Source organism: Leptonychotes weddellii, chromosome 12 (assembly GCF_054177405.1).
Source record: "Leptonychotes weddellii isolate Sample4059 chromosome 12, ASM5417740v2, whole genome shotgun sequence".
NCBI lineage: Eukaryota > Metazoa > Chordata > Mammalia > Carnivora > Phocidae > Leptonychotes > Leptonychotes weddellii.
Genome location: NC_138380.1, coordinates 89901095 through 89920904, shown reverse-complemented (window position 1 = coordinate 89920904; position 19810 = coordinate 89901095). Strand labels below are relative to the sequence as shown.

Sequence of the window (19810 nt, the reverse complement as noted above, 5' to 3'; positions counted from 1 at the left end):
GCCCGAAGAGCTAGGTTTTTACATCACAAAGATTCAGGAGTTCGGGTCTCATGACGCTGACCACTTTCACAGAAGAGCAAAGACACCTGAGATGACAAGTCACCCAGGCCCCAGATCCAGCCGGCACCGACCTCCGCAGCGCAAGATAACCCACTGCCGACCGGAAGAATGGGCCTTCCTGGGCCAGTCTGAGCTGTCTGCGGAGAAAAGTAAGTCTGCTGTGTTCCAGGAGTCATCTTCAAGCACTGAAGACGTGAGCAAAATAAATAAGGTCAGCGTAGACTGAAAGCATCCCCAACGGTTTGCCCCAACACCACAGACCAGACCGAGCAGCAAGAAGAACTCGGTGCTATCCATGTGCATCCAGAGCGGCCAGCCTGGAAGAGAGAGACGGCTCTCCCGGTGCTTCATCCCCTGCCTTGCCTTGCCTTGGACACTGTCTTCCTGACCAGTCTGACACCTGTTCTCCCCCAGCCCAGAACGCATGTGGCCCCAAGCCAGACACCCAGCCCTCGGCAGGAGGAGATCAAACCTGGGGAGGGGAATGGAAGGAAAAACGCGCTTTCCCACAAGCCTGGCCATCAGAGGTGTTTCCAGGTCAGTGCCTGATCCAAGGCTGCCGGGTGGACATCCCCGTGACTTACCCTAAGTACCCTGGTAACCGCGTTCCCCCGCAGTGCACTCTGTCCAAATTCACTTTGGCCCTATCACTTCTCTAAAACACTGAGCTTCAAGAAATAATGCCCGTTACCTTAGACGTAAGTACTCCAATACCCAAAGTTCTCAGAAACCTGTCAATACTTAACATTCTTACATGATCTGGGTTCTCTCGAGAAACTCCTGTCTCGCAGATACATTGGTCATCACCAATACCAGGGCAACAAGGCTCCCTGAGCACCAGATCCTGCCCCAACCCGGATGGACAGAAATAATAGCAAAAAATGGCTGTTTGGGGTTCCGAATCGGAGAATAAGGGCAAAGAGATACACATGCAACATGAAACAAACAGGTGACTGATCAGGTATCATGATTCTTCCGATGCAGTTAGGTGCTGAAGACTTCGAAGTCACCTGCTTCACTTTACAAACACTGGGTTTCTTTCAGGTGTCGACAGAATTCCAACAATCATTTTCATCTCGTGACTGAACCTCGTAAGTAGCCACATAATTAACCTCCAGCCCTCTTCCAAAAGAATTCAACCACCCTGTGTGAATAAAAGACTGTGAACGGAAAGCTCCGAGAGCCAAAGTGGAGATTTCCGTGTCCAGCCACGATGGACATCACACAACAAGGGAAGGGAAGCATCCGAGAGGTACAGGGAAGAGGGCCACTACCTGGGGGCCTCGGGGCATGAGGAAGAACGTGAGGGTGAGTTCCCGGGCTTCCCTTTCCCACAGATCCCAGACAGGGCACTGCAGAAGTCTCCAACCAGGAACCATCAACATCCTGGGTAAGAAAAGCTTCCAGAAAGCCCGCCCCCAACCCCAAACAAAGGATGGGGGGGAGGGGAAAGGTGGTCTAACAAAACCAAAAACCTTGTCCACAATAGCCATCCTACTGTAGCCAACAGCACTGGAAAAACCTCCCCACCCATCCCGGTCTCAGCAGGGCACGTGGGGGCTCATTTTCCCCCTACCCACCCAGCCCCTGACTTGGCGGGGGGCGCCCCACTCAGATCCCCTGGGCAGCATCTGCTGCCCAAAGGGGAGGGGATCTCAATGTCCCACCCAGCGGAAACAGACGCCTGATTCCCCTGCAGGAGTATGGCCAGGAGGGGCCACGGGGGGAACTCTGCCTCTAATCCGTCCTGGCATTAAGGGAACAAGGAGGGAGAGGTGGGCTGAGTCGGCACTTGCTCTCCTCACCGCACCTCCCATACCAGCAGGGTTGAGGGGGAGCGGAGTGACCCCCGACAAGTGAGGAGGCCGTGGGTGCGCACCCTCCACTCCCCCACCCTGCCCCCAGGGGGCCCAGAGGGGCGTGGGGTCTCCCCTGCACTAGGCTGCAGGGAGGCTGTGCTCTGGGAAGGTGTGGACGTCCCCCGGAACCGCGACAAGGCGCCGTCCGCAGGTGGTACTTGCCGGGCCCAGCAGGCAGGGGACACGCAGCCCCACGCGGACTGCGGGCACCGCCTCCTCCGGGGAAACTGCCTGCGAAGGAGATGAAGCAGGACCCTGACTCTCACCCCCTAAAGCTGAGATGTCCAGAGCACAACTGAAAATCGCCTGTCACTCCAAGAACAAGGTCCATCACGACTGGAACAAGAAAAGGCAACAGCAGACCCGCGGTGACAGGACTCTGGTTGGAACCGGCATGGATTTCAGAGCATCCATCATAAAAATGCGCCCCCCCGGGCAATGACAGACTGTCCTGAAACAGGTGACACCGCAGAGCTGCACCTCCAAGTGACTCACAAGCAGGGTGCCAGCAGGTCCTCTTTCTTCCTTCAAGCTTATGGTCGGGGAGCTTTAGATTCCTTCCGCCCTGAGATCCTTCCTTCCGTTATTCCGGGAATAAGGTGCGGAGACCCAGCCAGCCAACAATGCCATCAGGTGCTTATCAGATGCAAGGACTTGACGGAGGGCAGAGATACGGGGCGCACGCGCAGCGAGGGACAGGGGTCCGCGCCCCAGCAGCATCAGGGTGTGCCAGGGTAAGCGCCCCACGTGAGGCAGAAACAACATGGGCACTCTGTGGAAGAACACAAAAAGTCTGCCAAAAGAGCGTGAGGAGGCTTTCGGCACAGAGTGGACGGCAGAAGCACAGTGAAACAGGGGAGCAACGAAGGAGAGCGGAAAGAGAGAAGCGTGTGGTTCCCGAAGCCAGAAGGCGGGAGGAGGCCAGAGAGGAAGACACACCACGGCGTGCACGCCAGTCCCTTCGAGATCTCTCCGCACGGATGCTGGCCTCAAGCTGCGGCACGACTGGGACTGTCTGCCCTTGAAGACAGGAAGACAGAAGTCGCTCCATTTCTAGTTGGATGCCGAGAAGGTCTGGGAATCGATCAGAGCGTAAATGGGGAGGAACGGCCTATCAACACAGCGGGGTAGAGAAATGGCTTCTACCTTCGCCGAGCCTGGTCTTGCTAAGCAGGTCTCACGAGCTGCGATGGTCACTAGCCCTCCCCTGGCTGCATCCCAAGGAGGCCCAGAGAGGCGCCGTCCTGCTGCGCCTGGGGTGGTGTGTGAGCCGCACCACTGGGGGCGGGCCCACTTCTGCTGTTGGGCCAGAGCGCACTCGGGGGACGAGCCCCGCAGACGGGGCGATGCAGTGGGCACGGGGCCTGGGGATGCGACGCCCTGACCCAAGTCAACCACCCTACAAACTCTCCAACGAGAGCAACACAAGCAACCAGAAACTGGGGCCAGGGGACGACCAAGCTGCGGTCCCACTGGGGCCTCATGGGAGCGAGAGTGGGAGAACAGAAATCGGGCAAGTAGGACATCTGTGTCTTTCCCTCTCTCCTGCTACGACCCCAAAACATACGGGGCTCTTGGGATGCAGTGACGGTGAAGAACAGAGGGAGGGCGGCCCTAATGCCCCACGGATCTCCCCGCACTGTCACTGACCGCCCACAACCCCATCGCTCCAGGATCACGATTCCCACCGCGGGCTCACCCATATGCAGACGCTGGGTGCCCTGGTCGGAGCTGCTGCCCAAACTGAAGCCTGTAATTTATTAACTTCCCTGTTGGCCACGAACTGGTCCCTCCCAGACCCTCTTATTCTGTGTCACAGCATCTTCCTGAACCCCCGGGGTTTGGTACGGTAGCTGGTACCAAATGCGTGCTCTACGGAAATTACCAAATGAACAGAAAAAGTCCGGAAAGCGAGAACTGATCAAATGGTTTCTGTCAAACACATTATACGCCATGTTCAAGTTAGCAGAGCGTAACTCGGGTCAGATTTGTTCTCTTTAACGCAGGGGATCATGGAGGACGCCACGGAGCCCCACCCTGCACCCGGCGGGGTCGGCACTGCCTTGCAGAGGACGCACACTCCAGACCACCCAGCACAACGGCCTGTGCATGCAGCCCACAGACCTGCACCCCTGCAACCCCCCCAACCGCTCCCTCCGTGTCCCATGGAAGTGCGTTTTTGAAATTGTCTGGCCAGGACTAAGGATGCAGTGTGAGGCCACGAATAATACAAACTGGCTTTTAGGGGCGCCTGGGGGCTCAGTCGGTGAAGCGTCTGCCTTCAGCTCAGGTCATGATCTCAGGGTCCTGGGATGGAGCCCCACATTGGGCTCCCTGCTCAGCGGGAAGCCTGCTCCCCCTGCTTGTGCTCACTTGCTCTCTCTCTCAAATAAATAAATAAAATCTTAAAAAACAAAAAACAAAAAACACTGGCTTTTAAAAAAATGTAAGACTTTGTACCTCGGACTCATCCCTGGAGAAGCCCATCATGAGAGCTGTCAGTGACCACAGGGAAGACTCGAAGGCACCCACGTCCACTGTCCAGCCATCCCCCAGACCCAGGGGGCTCCGGGCCCCCCGAGCACTCAATGGGACCCACACATGCGGCAAAAGAGGACATCACGACCCACACACGTTGCAAAAGAGGACATCACATGAGAGTTCAGGTCAAGAAAGGGTTTTCCAGCTAAAATGTTTCTGGAGGGGCGCCTGGGTGGCTCGGTCATTAAGTGTCTGCCTTTGGCTCAGGTCATCATCCCCAGGGTCCTGGGATCGAGCTCCGCATCGGGCTCCCTGCTCAACGGGAAGCCTGCTTTTCCCTCTGCCCCTCCCCCGGCTTGTGTTCCCTCTCTCGCTATGTCTCTCTCTGTCAAATAAATAAATAAAATCTTTAAAATAAATAAATAAAATGTTTTTGGAAATTCCCTCCCTGGAGCAATCTCCAGGGATCCACCCCTTATTCACTACACCTGCTGAGCTCTCTGGGCACTCAAACTCACCAGCCCGGGGACAGACGGCCCCAGACCCAGCTCCCCACTCCCGGAGGATAGACACAGGAACGCCCCCCCACCGTGCCTTCCACGCCGGCGGACCCCACACCTAAGCTGCCATGGAGAATCAGATTTCAGGCCCCGAATGGGAGGATTCTCTGTGAGACGAGACTTAGTTTCATTGTGTGCCCGAGCCAAGAGGTCCCCGGCGAGGCTCTCGGCATCCAGGGGCTCGTGGCTTTGAAGGAGAAGCCGCGTTCAAATGCTAACAGGGAAAGAAAAGAACTAGAGGTGGAGGCTGCTCAGACAATCCAAGGAGCGGGGACAGGAGCGGCCAGGGGCGCTTCTTGCCTTTTTCCGGATGTGCGTCCCCCGCACTGTGATGACCCGCCAGGGACCCTCGAGGAAGCTCCCCGGGTCCCTGCTGAGCCAGAGGCAGCAGGAAGGTGCACAGGGGCCCAGCAGGATGGCTGCCCGCCGGTGGGAGCATCAGCCCGACCCACCGCGGCCCCCCACCGGCCGCCTTCTGCACCCCACCCCCCCGGAACTTCAGGAACTGTGTGGGCCCCGAGGACAGCGAAACCAGGGCCAAGCCAAGCGACAGCTGACCAGCACCTGTGCTCCAGGTCTTGGACACCGAAGGGACGGGGCCGTGATGAGGCACGATGTGCTACTTCTTCTTGCTCATTCTCCTACGAGACTTTTCTTTCTGCAGCCTCCCTCAAGAGCCACGCAGGGCACTCCTGTTCCTTTTCATCATCTCTGCTGTGACAAAGAGGGTCAGGGGCCTCTGTTTTGCAACAAACAGTGCGTCCTGATGGCGTTGGTCCTCCAGGAGGGCGGCAGAAGTTTGAGGAGGTCACGGTTCCCGGGATGCCAGCCTCACTCAGAGGAATGGGGAGCGGGAGCAGAAGCTACTCCCAACTCCGTGTGGGGGACGTTTTCTCTGTGAGGGCTCACGGGGGAAGAAAAAAAACCACACCCCAGAATAAAAACTCAATGGTCATGCTAGCTATCCAGAGAGAAAGAAACACGAAACCTTTTGAGGCTGAAACAGGACATGTAAAATGTCATTCGGCATCTACCACGAGGCTGACGCTCGAGAAGGGTCTGCTGAATAAACCCAATTAATCAAGGGATTCAAACCCTTTTGTTCTGCGTTGTAGACAGTTTAGGAAAACCCAAGCACGTCAAGGGTCATGGAAGGAGGCCACGTAAAGTAGGCAAGCTGGAGAGAAAGCCCAGCACTCTTGTCCCAAGGACTGTGGACCCCAATTCCTCGGCCCGGGGGCCCCTCTGTTAGGGGCTAAATCCAGATGTCCCCATGCTGAAGCCCTAACCCCTGAGCCTCAGAATGTTCTGTATTTGGAGAAAGGGTCTTCAAAGGGGTGATTAAGATCAGATGAGGTGATAGGTGGGCCTTAATCCAAGAGGACTCACGTCCTTATAGGAAAAAGAGATTAGGACACAGAGGCACACGGAAGGGAGACCGTCACGCTAGGACCAGGGAGAAGGCGGCCGTCTTCGTGCCAGAGAGAAAGGCTAAAGCCACCTGCTAAAGGAGAATCGTCTCTGCTGACACCCTGATGTCGGACTTCTCCAGAGCTGAGCCAAAATACACATCTGTGGTTCAGGCCACCCAAGCTGGGGTATTAGCTACGGCAGCCCGAGCTGATCGACCACTCTCCCACACCCACCGTCCTCCCTGGGAGCAAAGGCTCAAGCAGGCGCATTTGCTGGAACACTGTTCTGGCCTCAGTTCCCCCACTAATACACCCACAGAGAGCATGATAAGATCCCCACACCCCAGCCGACCGGGACAAAAGAAACAGTCCGTGCCCAGGTGTAGCACTGAGGGGAGGACACGCCAACACCTGCCCCGGACCTTCGTTATTGATGGGCCCCCCAATATCAGGACTAAGGTGGGGCAGACCCACACAAGTGGTGTTGGCAAACAAGGCCTGAGTCAAGAGCCGCACCCCCTCCCCCCGCTTCCATTCTGGCCTGTTACCAAACACAACAGCTGCGAACCTCTGAGGGCTCATATGCACATCTCAGGACAATCCAGGAGGTATCATCACCCCCTCTTGACAGAACACCAAGGGGGGCTGGAGAGGGAGAGGCATGCGCACAGCGGGCATGAAGGGTGGTCTGCAGAGCCCCACTTGAGGCCCAGAGAGGAGAGGTCTCGGGCCACCCACCTCAGCCCAGTGAGCAAAGGGGCGGAGAGGGGCCACGGAGAGACAGGTGCACAGACTCCCTGCAGAAACCCCAGAATAAAGGAGCCATTGTTATGCCCAGGCCTGCAACGGCAAGCATTTATTGATCTCGGCTTAATCAATATTTAACAGACGATTCTCCTACTAAGAGAGAATCCTACACACCAGTGAAAACCCAATGGACCTTACCTGTCAGGGGCTTGCCCGGGCTCAGGTGGTTTGGCAGCCGCCTCAGCTTGACCAAGAGGACCCAGGTGAGAACCAGCTGCCGGTCACGGTCACGGTCACGGCGCCCGCGCTCCCCACGGCTCCATGCTCCGGCTCAGCATGGTGCTCACTCAACTCCAAAGCTGAAAGTCAAAGAGGCCGTCACTGAACACGCGGAACTTATGCAAACCTGCATTTTATGCTCTGCACCCAAGACTAAAATCTTTTAAAACAGACACACAGGATATCTTTTTTTTTTCAAGGAGATTTAATTTAAAAATTCTTCAAAGAGCAGAACGAGAAAGAAGTCCAAGAGGAGCAGGCTTCTAGTTGCCATGTCAACGGACTGCAGAGACAGATGCCTGCAGAGACCAGAGACCAGAGAAGCAAGGGAGGCAGCTCTGGGTCCCAGGCCACAGTCTGCACGTGTCCCCCCACCCCCAGGAAAAGCAAGTGCCCCCGAGGCGGGTGGGGTACAAATGCACAGACCTTTGCCCTCTTGCAAGGCCAAGTTCACCTGTAATTCATGCTTCGAGCCCAGATCAAAACCCACATCCTTCCCAGGGTCCTCCCAGACTACAGCCCTCACCCCACCCCCCAGAGACCCCCCCCCAGCTCAGCCCAAGTACCAGCCCCCCGGTACAGAAGGCTCCGCGGAACACCGGGCACGCATGTTTAACAGGAGAGGGCAGAAGCAGGTGGACCTGCCCTTTGAATCCTGGCTACTTGCTTTGATTCCCTCATGCAACTCATCCTTCCTGAGGGATGAGCAGGAGGATTGCTCTAGGCTCGAAGGACAGCGTCAGGACCAAGACAAAGCCTGGCTGAGCTTGGAGGTGAGTTTTTAGTCACCTGGGCGCTCCCCAACACAGTTTCCTCTGCAGGACACTGCGCAGAGAGCCCACCTCCCCGAGGACTGTAACACATCACAACGGAATGCCACTGACTCTTCACAGGTCAAATGCAACATACTCCCACGGGGACTCAGTGGGGCGATCAGCACAGAGCAAGCGTGAGTCCAAGAGAGTCTTCATCAGAGCTGCTGCCTCTGTGTTTGAGCTGGTCCACGGGCTGCGACGTGGGTGCCCTTGGTGGGGAGAACAGAGCCCTAAACTAATTCTTTCTGATCACTCCATGGTGGAAATAAACCCTGCCCTGCCTCTGACCTACTACGGAAGAAGTCATGGACCTAGAACTTACTAGAAAACCAGCATGAAGCACAATGGCCAGGGATGAGGCGCAGGAGCCAGAGAGCCTCTTATCTCCTGACACCACCCTGTCTCAGCAGGTGACATCTAGGGGAGGCACTAAGCCTCTGAGTCCCCAGCTCCAAAATCAACATAACGACAGTATCTTCATCTAGAGTTTTTTTTTTTTTCTTCCATCTAGAGCTTTTAAGAAGAAATGAGCCTGTAAAGACGTAGGACCCAACATGCGGTAAATATTAAAGGAATATACTAGACATGAACCATGACACGTCCCACAGTTCCCCCACGATCAGGTGCTAGACACTTGGCCACCCGCAAGCCTGCCAGTGTTCAGACGGGATGCTGATCTTCTTAGGACCGAAAGGGGGACAAAGGATACAGGATTATGTGCCTGTTCAACACTGAACATCACCCGTCGATGCAAAGGCATTTTTAGTAAGGGCACCTGCTTTCACCCTCTCAAAGAATGTGCAAGTCTTGGGACGCCTGGGTGGCTCAGTCGTTAAGCGTCTGCCTTCGGCTCAGGTCATGATCCCAGGGTCCTGGGATCGAGTCCCACATCAGGCTCCTTGCTCAGTGAGGAGCCTGCTTCTCCCTCTCCCTCTGCTGCTCCCCCTGCTTGTGCTCTCTCTCTCTCTGACAAATAAATAAAAATCTTAAAAAAAAAAAAAAAAAGAATGTGCAAGTCTGAAACACATTACAGCAATTATGTCCAGTGCAACGTCTCTAAATTCTAGTAGCTATGTTGACCACAAATTTAAAAAAAAAAAAAAGTGAATGGTCAAATAAGAATGGGGCTTTTTGAAATGACAAAGGGCTGGAATGTGGGAAAACGGACTCTGGTCCCATAACACCTCTGCTCCTGAAATTCTGAGACATTTCCCATCTTTTCCAGAGAAACTAGTCTTCCCTGGATTCTGATCCAAATGCCCCATGACTGCTTCCAAATGCGTCTTTTCCGCATAGGCCTTTAAATTTGCAACATACGCTTGGGAGGTTTGCCTTATTTTATAACAGGCAACATAAATTCATCTACTACTCGAGAAAAATGACACGCAGTTGCTTGTCAAACTCATCGCCACTTCGACCATTTCTATTTTTAAGAAAGTGGATACTGAACTTCCCAGCAGACAGAACAAAGACAGGATGATTTCTGAACGTGGTGAGCTGGCAGATCTACTGAGATGCATCCTCATCAACAGCAGGACCAAGCAAGAGGCACAGAGCCCCTGCTGCAAACAAGCCTCCAGGCGCCGTGAGCAACAGCCCATCAGCACCCACGACCACGACCACCAACACTGCCACTGCTGGGGTGGTGACACGGAACAGAGTCCCCGACACTGCACCCTTCGCCCGTCAATCAAGACAGCGCGTCCCCTGCAAGCTCCCCATCAGACACGACATGAACTTGAAATCCGACGTGCATGAACTTGGGCAAAACCAAACGTCCTTACTGACTTCCAAAGTATGGCAGAAACAAAGGACCCCTTGATTTCTGTGTAGCATCTGGGATATATTCCCAAACTTCCAGAGTTTATATTAATCTTTCCTTCGGTCTAGCTTTCGCACACTAAATATTTAGAGTCATAACAGTGACTATTTAGACACTCAACAAATCCCACCTTCCGTGACGAGGATATTCAGCGTGTGCGGCCGCACCACTCTGGAACAGTCTATGCCTTCGCAAAAGGGGACGGAATGCCCTGGATTTAAAAAAAATAAATTCGGGCGCCTGGGTGGCTCAGTTGGTTAAGCGACTGCCTTTGGCTCAGGTCATGATCCTGGAGTCCCGGGATCGAGTCCCACATCGGGCTCCCTGCTCAGCAGGGAGTCTGCTTCTCCCTCTGACCCTCCCCCCCCATGTGCTCTCTCTCTCTCTGTCTCAAATAAATAAAATCTTTAAAAAAATAAAAATAAATTCAATATCGTACGGATAGTGGAGTCCACTTGTGACAGCAAATTGAGAAAGACGAGTTGAGAAAGAGATCAATGGAATGGAAGTGAAGGAAAAGTCATTATAAAATGTCAGAATGCTAGTGCCGGAACCTGAGGACAGCCTTTAAAAGAGAAGCAAAAATCAAGCCGAAATTCCAAAATTCCACAGCTCACACCACTTTTAGTTGGTGCTCCTGCAGCCAGAAATGCCATCGTGACCGCCCTGGTCGAGAGGGCGGAATGTGAGGACAAAGGAAAGCGGCCACACCCAAATGCCAACATCGTCCTCTCGAACCACCCAACACACAGGAAGTGTTCAGCACAATGCAGCAGGGACTCCGTGGCCCGCGCCCAGGAAGGCCCTCCCTCCGTGGCCCGTCCACCAGCAGACCCTCAGGGGCTCCCACAGGGATGGCAAGCTGGCCCAGGTCAGGGGATCCCATCCCAACTGGCTGCCATCACAGAAACTGCCCTGACTTAATCAAAATGTATGCATGGGCCCAGAACAGGGTTCTCAACTCCACGGTCAAGCAGAACCAACAATCCTACCAGTCCTCACCGTGGGGCTTCCAGGAGCCACCGAGCAAGCTCAAAGATGGGCTATCCAAACGACCCCTGCCCGAGGCCTCCCCGACTGGACATGCTGCAAGACGGGGGGGCTGCCGCCAGGAAAGACACAGGAGACGACTTCCCTCGACAGCCAAAGTCAGCGGGACAGCAAGGGACAGGGTAAACGCACGCGCCCACGGACATAGTGACTGCCCGGAGAACGGATGAACAGCCAACACACACCGCACGTTTTAGCTCAGTCCCAAGAACAGAAGAACAGCCCTACATAAACTAAAGAACGTCGCCACTTGCCTGAGACGTGGAAGAGGCCTGGACTAACGGAAACATGCGAAGTTCCCAAATGGGAAGATGAAACCTCAGAGATTTTGATGCTCTTCAAAGCCATCAACTGAGGAAACTAAAGCTAGTTTTGTAAATGAGGTGTGGTTATCCATCTAAATGCATTAAAACTAACAAGATCAATCATGAGACCACCGATTGTACAACATTAAGGGAGGGTTACTCTCATCTCACACTAAATTATAAGGCAAAAATAGTTAAAATAGTGTGGTACCCCCACAGAGCTACATGCAAGAGGGTTCATCAGAAAGAGTGGGGCTGACCAACAGGAATATGCGGATTTGCATCCCGTGCTCCACGAAGCATCCTAGTAAGAGCATGTCCGAATCATCAAGCTTCCACAACCTGGCACGCAGGATCCACGGGGCTGAAATCCCGGGGTTGACCAGCTCTCCCAGACGGTCCTGCTGATGCCACCGAGGATGAAGGGGACGGCCGTGATGCCCATGGATGGCGATGACAGCCACCTCGATTGACAGCCTGTCATAGGTCACACGTCTCACCAGATGCTCAATAACCAATAATCAAACGGTTTTGAGGATTAAGTTGAAACAAGTAAATGCAGAGAAGACATATAATGAAATGTAAAAATGAATGGTTCTTACTTAAGAACAAGGAATGACTGTCAATCCTTCAAAGCAGAATCATTATCCCATTTTAGGGATGAAGAAACCAAGGCTGGGATACAATGAGTACCTCCCAAGGTCCCACAGCTAAGAAATGGAAGAGCCAGGACTGAATCAACAGGTATTTATTTGAATCTGCCCCACCTATTTTATTATTTTGTTGATGAACAGCATTTGTAGGATAAGAAGAGAATAGAAAAATTTTGGCACTCATTTACCACGTTTCTCCTCATTTTTGTTCTTTTGGATCACATTGTTTGGAACATATTTTATCATTTTATTTTAGAGAAGAAAAAAAAAAACGGTCCAAAATAAGAGCCTGAAATTCCAAGCACAGAGGATAACAGGGCGGGGGCGGGGGGGGGAATTCCCCTGATTTGCAGGTCAGAGATGGGGTGTAAAAGAGGGAATATTCTTGACCTAATGAAAGCATCTACCAGAAACATCCAGCAGCCCAGTGGCCTACATAATGAGGCAGCACTGGTAACCTTGCCCTTAAAATTAGGGCCAGCAAGCCCAGATGCAGCAAGCCCCATGGTCACCCCCTAGATGATATAGCAAGGTACGAAACAGAAACCAGGCTTGGAAGTTGTCTAGAAAAAGCTAAGAAGCCAGCGTTATTTACAGGGGAAATTCAGGACCACCAGCTGAAGGCCGAGCTCCTGTCAGCATTTAATAAGGTCGGGATCCCAGAGCGACCCCCACACCCTCAGTCTTTCAGGCAACAGCACCAAGCCAGTTAAAAAGTGTAGCAGTAAAGTGGTTTTATTCATAGAACCAACAGAAATAACGTACTTAAGAAGTACGTATGAGGGGCGCCTGGGTGGCTCAGTTGGTTAAGCGACTGCCTTCGGCTCAGGTCGTGATCCTGGAGTCCCGGGATCGAGTCCCACATCGGGCTCCCTGCTCAGCAGGGAGTCTGCTTCTCCCTCTGACCCTCCTCCCTCTCATGCTCTCTGTCTCTCATTCTCTCTCTCGCAAATAAATAAAAAAAAAAAAAAAAAAAAAGAAGTACGTATGAGATCCCGAGGAAAACCCAGAAACTCTGGTGAAGAACCTAGAAGAAATCGGAAAGAAGAGGCCAAGGCACAAACACAGCACTTTCTGGGAAGGGAAGCCCTCCCCTCGCTGCTCCTGCCCCAGGTAATGGGGGGGGTGCACCCCCAGCCGACACCCCAGGTCTGCCAGGGACCCACGGCTTGCCTGTGGACAGGTGGACAGGAACGGGACAGACACAGAAGTCAACAGAACGGGAAAAGGATCCGGGTGGAGCTGAGCGACCATAGAAGAAGGAAAAGTAAGATCCAGGAAAAGGGGCTATTGGTGCTCAGTAAGACACAGGCGGATCCTCACCGCCCACCATTCCCGATAGATGAATGACTTAATCATCATGAAACATAATAAGAGAAGGCACGGAAGAACAACGTTATGAAATCTGGGTGAGGAAGATCTTCCTCAGCAATATTCTCACCCTGGAAGCCAGGAAGGAAAATCCAACTCCTTCACGGCACCCAGCCCTCTCTGCAAAATCAAAGGGCAAGCAAAAACCTTGGGGAGAAAAAATAACTGGAAGCAAGGCAAATGCACCTGTCCCTGTCCCCCCTCCCCTGCTTGGCACAACCCACCGAGTCCCCCATCCTCACCCCTCCCTCCCACACCTGCCATCCAGTGGCACACGTACTCTGGCTATAGGAGCATGAGAAATCGGCCCACTACCCTCCTCCCCTCTCTGCTGCCAACACCAGGCCGCTGCGCTCATCCGACCTAGAACCAGCCTCAGCACCTGCTGTCCCCCGCACCCCTCTCAAGCTGGCTTCAGATGCACCTGGACACCCCCCAACAGCAGTCTGACCCGGGGGCCTGACCCAGGGGCCCCACCTCCCCTCTGACCCACACTCACCTCACCCACCAGCCTCTTCCAGGAGCTCAGACACTGCCTGCCCTCTGGGATGTCCTCCCCTTCCTTCCCTGCTCTGCATCCAGACGCTGCTCAGCCCTGCTCCTCTGCCCAGGACTCCTCTGGCCCCACAGACACATCCAGCCGTTCTGTGAGCTCAATTCTCCTTCCGGCTCCCTCCCGCAAGGATGAAATGATGCAAATCCCAAAAGGTGCTTCTCACGGAACTGGCCAAAGGCAGCCTTGACCAAGGTGGAGGCAGAGATCACGGAGGAAAGGAGGTGAGGAGGAGGAGGAGGAGGGAGGGGATACTCTCGCAGAAGGGGAAAGTGACAAACAGGTCCACGAATTCACCTCAATTAATGGCAGGAAAGGACCCAGGAGGACACAGACCATCAGTGACCGGGAGGGAGGCCAATCTGATAGCTCAGAGGGCGCAGCTGGGACCTTCACTCTATTCTACAGACTCTGGGTCTGAATGTTTGCAAGAAGGAACAGGAATCACATAATTTTAAAATTGATCTTCCTAGTCAAAAGTGCTTTTTTTTTTTTTTAAAGATTTTATTTATTTATTTGAGAGAGAGAATGAGAGACAGAGAGCACATGAGAGGGGGGAGGGTCAGAGGGAGAAGCAGACCCCCAGCTGAGCAGGGAGCCTGATGTGGGACTTGATCCTGGGACTCCAGGATCATGACCTGAGCCAAAGGCAGTGGCCTAACCAACTGAGCCACCCAGGCGCCCCAAAAGTGCTTTTGTCAGGTTTCAGACCAGTGGTCCTGCTGCTTCTCCCCCCTTCCCACCCCTCACCCCAAAACCCCACCTGAGTCCCTCATGACGCTCAAGCACCGTCTCCTTCCCTCGCCCTGTGGCTGGCTCTGCCCGCTCCCCTTTCTAGGAATTCCAGAGAAATCACAGCTCTCCGCGGAAAACAATGAGGCCATTAAGTGCTGTGGGCAAGTCACATGAACCGAGAACAGCCCAGAAGCTTCTAGAAATGCGAAGGACTCTGCCCCCCCCTATTTTCTTTGTTTTGTTTTCCTTCCTTCCTTCTGCATTTTCTTTCTTCCCTCAGGAAGTTAGGGAAAAAAGCCAACAAGATAAAGAGGAAAGTAAGTGAAGACCCTATTATCTGTGGAGAAACTTCGCTATGTGATTTTGAGTCATGTTGAATGAGGCACCACCAACCACAGGTTAAGATTTTGCCCCTCGTCACAGAGGAAATCTGTGGGAAACAGAGTCATCTTGTGTGGATGCCCATCACCACCCCGAGAACAGCCCAAATCACGGGGCACGCCCCACGGTCCCATGTCCCCCCACCTCCAGAACCTTACATGTGAAAGACAGTCACCTTTCCTCCTCAGTATCACTCAATACCCCCCGTAGGGAACAACTGGGGGTTCTAGGTTTGGGGTATAAAGTGTTACAAACATGTGTAAGGAAAAATGCTCCTTCAGTGCAGGGAATCAAGATTCTAATAAGGACAACGGAGATGCCAGTGGGTCTGTCCAGCCCGGAAACTGGCCCAGCATCTGGGCATAGAAAAGAACTGCTACAGTCAACAGTCTAATCACCTTTTATTACTTTTATCAAGTCTAGCAGTATGAATCTTCAGTGACCTTTAGTTATCCCCTTGTACTTAGCCCTTCTCAAGCCCTGCTCAGCCCTTCCAACAGCTCCTCCCCCCACCCTCCCCCTCCCCTCCCCTCCCCCTGTCCCCCCACCGTGTGAAAGCACAGTGAGGAGGGGCCCCCTGCACACCAGGAAGGGAGCCCCCACCACACAGGGAATCGGCCAGTGCCAGATCTTGGACCCATGCTCCAGATGTGTGAGAAGTAAATGTGTGCTGATTAAGCCCCCAGTCTGTGCTATTCCGTCAGGGCAGGCCCGAGCAGACTAAGACAAGGGTGGACAACGTACTGACTGCCCAGCCCCAGCACCACACTGCTCAAGGCAGGGGAGCGGGGGGATGCCTCTGTAGATATAAATACCCCCACCCTGCACAGACCGAACAGTCTCACACTCCTCCCTGAACCGGACCTCCTCTGGCCACACGGGCACCAGCTCAGGACACACGGGCTCGGGGACTCTCTGCAGAACGCAGAATGTTCTGGTCAGACACACAGAGCCGGCCTCCATGCCTGCTGGTTCCACTCGAGAGTCGCAGGGTGGCAGCCCCCACGAGCCGTTCCCTCTCAAGGACCCTGCGGCCACGCTCAAAGTCTATCTTAGGACCTGAAGAACAGTTCCTACATAATCCTATCAAGGTGCATCTCTTAGATTCCACCTCCCAGTGAGCCCACTTTGACAGGACACAATGGACCAGTCATCTCCTATTCATGGACGCAACCCATGACAGGCTGACAAGCGGGGTGACCAGCATGGAGCTTACCTTCTTGCCACATCTTTCTGTCCTTCCCCATCCACTGCTTCACTCCTTTGTCATGTGCCAGGAGCCTGTGTCTGCCCCCCTTGACCCTGTTCCATCTGCCTGGGACTCAGGAGACCCGCTGAGCAAGTGGCAGAAACGCCCCCAATGCTCTCTGAACCTCAGGCTCCTTATCGGTGCCAGGAGGGCCTCGGGCAACTACTCCTATGTCAGGGTTGGGAGTGAGAGCTATTTGGGTGAAGTCTTCTGCTTTGGGGCGCCTGGGTGACTCAGTTGGTTAAGCGTCTGCCTTCGGCTCAGATCATGATCTTAGGGTCCTGGGATGAGTCCCGTGTCAAGCTCCCTGCTCAGCGGGGAGCTTGCTTGTCCCTCTCCTTCTGCCCTTTGCCCCCTCCCGTGTGCTCTCTCTTGCTCTCTCTCAAATAAATAAAATCTTTTTAAAAAAGAAAAGGAAAAGAGAAAAGGAAAAAAAGGAAAGGAAAAAGAAAAGAAAAAAGGAAAAGAAAGGAAAGGAAAGGAAAAAAAAGGAAAGGAAAGGGAAAAGAAAAGAAAAAAAAAGAAAACAGAAAAGAGAAAAGAGAAGGTCTTCTGCTTTCCAAACATCAGACAAAGCAGTTATGTCACAGACACCCTTGGGTGGGCAGCCTCTCATCACCCGTCCCACTTACAGGTGGTTGTCCAGTGACGGGCAGATCACCGAGCAGCACTTGGCGATTTTCCTCGGGACACCATCCTAAGGCTCTTGTAAACCCAGGAGCTCATGGCAGGCACCGAATGGCTTGTGTTACCTTCTCTAACAATCATTCCATGTTTATCTTTGTCCTGAAAGTCATGACTTTTTCCTTGACTCCATAAGCATTTACTGAGTGCTCACGACAGCCTCCATCCTGATGAGCACTCTCAACAAGATGGTCCCTAACCTTGTTTCTTGGGGCAGTCGACGCCAAGACGCAGGAGCGTGGCCAAGCCTTGGTCCACACCCCGCAAGGAAAACATGGGAAGAAAAGCAGTCTGTGGCATGCATGGCCAATCACTGCTTTTATCCGTTCTGCAAAAACTGGCATGAGCATGTTGAAACCCGTCCCAAGTGAACTTGTCCTCAGGTATCTAGCAAGGGACGCCCAGCTGTTGCTAATCCGCGTGGGAAACAGCCCTACACAACTGGTCACTTCTCTAAGGAATCCCAGCTATTCACACATCCTTGACCCGAGAGCAGGTCCTCCTCCTGCCTGGGAAAGTCTGCCCCCCCCGGGACCAGAGGCAAAGGGAAAGAGACAAAGCAGAGCCCCACTCACAGTCAGAGGAGCAGAAACCTACCCATGGGCCGGGGTGGCGGGGGAGGGGGGGGAGGCGGTTGCTTTTCCAGCAAATCACGCTACCCAGAGCCCGCCGCTTAGGAGAGGTGAATGCACCTCAAAATTTCCAGTGTTCCTCACGTCAGTGCAGTCTTGGGGACAAGGCGGGGTCTTCCACTGGAAAGCTAACCCAGACCTCAGCTCCACCAACTGAAACCCACACTTCATCCTCCAGTATTCAATTTTCCTCTTCCTGGTGATCGGAGCTATGAAAACAGTCACGACAGAGGAACTTCAAAAGGCCTCCCGTAGGGGGCCTGGGTGGCTCAGTCGGTGCAGGGTCCAACTCTTGGTTACGGCTCGGGTCCTGATCTCAGGGTCGTGGGATCAAGCCCCACGACAGGCTCTGTGCTCAGCAGCGTCTCCCTCTGCCCCCTCCCCTTCCCGTACTCCCTCTAAAATAAATCTTAAAAAAGAAAAAAAAAGGTCTCCTATAAGGATTACTAAAGGTAATCTAAATCCTTTCAGAATTCTATTACCTTCCACGACTGGGACGCCAAATGCCCAGAGAGGTGGGAGCCACCTCACCCTACAGGAGGCCTCACAGGAGGGAAGCCGGCGTGAAGACCCGCGAAGGAATCTGTCCTTCACCTGCATCAGCGACTGAAATGCTTTTCCTTTGCCAACAGAGATCGCGTAATCCTCACGTCCCCGGCCTCCCCCTCACACTTCCCAAGCTGACCCGTGCTCAACAGCTTGGATATGCTCTACGGCTTGTCATGCATCACCTGCATGGTATAGTCAACAAATATTTGGTCCTTGTCACAGTTGCCGGCACACGGCTCCTACAACTCCCGGAAGCTCCAGAGTGATGAGTGTCTTGTAGGCCTAATGAAGCAGGTGGCTGGGACCCCCTGACACCTTCAGGATGGGAGATGGATGGTCACCAGAAAGACCAGGCATGGTTAGGACGTGGAACTGTCCCTGCCTTCGTGACCTCCAGGGAAGGGACAGGGGCTAGAAGCTGAGTGACCTCCCAGGAAGGGACAGGGGCTAGAGGCTGAGTGACTTCCAGGGAAGGGGCAGGGGCTAGAGGCTGAGTGACCTCCAGGGAAGGGGCAGGGGCTAGAGGCTGAGTGACCTCCCGGGAAGGGGCAGGGGCTAGAGGCTGAGTGACCTCCCGGGAAGGGGCAGGGGCTAGAGGCTGAGTGACCTCCCGGGAAGGGACAGGGGCTAGAGGCTGAGTGACTTCCAGGGAAGGGGCAGGGGCTAGAGGCTGAGTGACCTCCCGGGAAGGGACAGGGGCTAGAGGCTGAGTGACCTCCCGGGAAGGGACAGGGCTAGAGACTGAGCTAACTGCAAATGGCCAATGAGCTGATGAATTGTGCCTACCTACCGGAACCTCCACAAAACCCCATCCTTTAGGGTGGAAGGGAGCTTCAAGGTGGGTGAGCTCTTTGGGGTGCTAGGAGCCCCCGGGGAGAACATGGAAGGTCCACGTGCCCCCCTTTACCTACACCTTGCTCTATGTGTTTCTTCCATCTGGCCGTTGCTGAGTTGTAGCCTTTATCACAAACCTACAAATATAAGTAAAGTACCTTCCCGAATTCCAGGAGCCATTCTAGCAAACTATCAAACTAAGAAGAGGGTCGCATCCCCATCCTATATTCATCTGGTCAGAAGTATGGGGGCCTGGGATTCAGCTGGCATCTGCAGTGGGGGCCCCTTTCTGGCGCAGTCTTGAGCCCTATGGCCTGTGGGGGGGGGCAAGGTCGGAACCGCACGGAATTACAGGACACCGCCGCTGGTGTGTGGAGACTTGGAGGGCTGACATTTGGCATCAGATGCGTTGTGAATAAAAAGTGTAAGCTGACAGAGAAAAACAGGTCGCAGAGCCAGGACCACGTCACCCTTTGCTTGGAGTCTGTCCATCCGCACGGTGAGCTCCTGGCTGGCTTCACCTGCCCCGGCTCCGAGGCTCTGGGTCTGAGTGCTGGCTAAGGCTGGGGGGCCCCGGGCCTTCTGCGGGCAGCTCGGCCAGGTCAGAGGAGGGACAGAGCCGGGTCACTCTGCCCCTCTCCCCTGTCAGCTTACCTTCTGCGCCTCCAGGACAAAGTGCCGGTCTCACTCCTGTTCCGAAGCGCTCTGGGGGGCGCTCAGTGTGATACCCGTCTCAGATTCCTCTGCAGACACTTGAGTTTCCCGTGGGGAAACAGGAC

The 19810-nt window shown here is 54.0% G+C and overlaps 1 protein-coding gene across 5 annotated transcripts in view; it reads right to left on the bottom strand.

Annotated features, from left to right (window-relative positions):
• GRB10 (growth factor receptor bound protein 10) overlaps window positions 1-19810 on the bottom strand; it is a 175309-nt gene that overhangs the window by 132454 nt on the left and 23045 nt on the right. For 3 of the 5 annotated variants that reach the window (XM_081800818.1, XM_006736158.3, XM_081800819.1), the window contains exon 2: window positions 7318-7478. The exons of the other annotated variants lie outside the window; for them this stretch is intronic. The gene's annotated coding sequence lies outside the window, so the exon portion shown is untranslated. The remainder of the gene's footprint in view (window positions 1-7317; window positions 7479-19810) is intronic. 5 annotated transcript variants of the gene reach the window in all.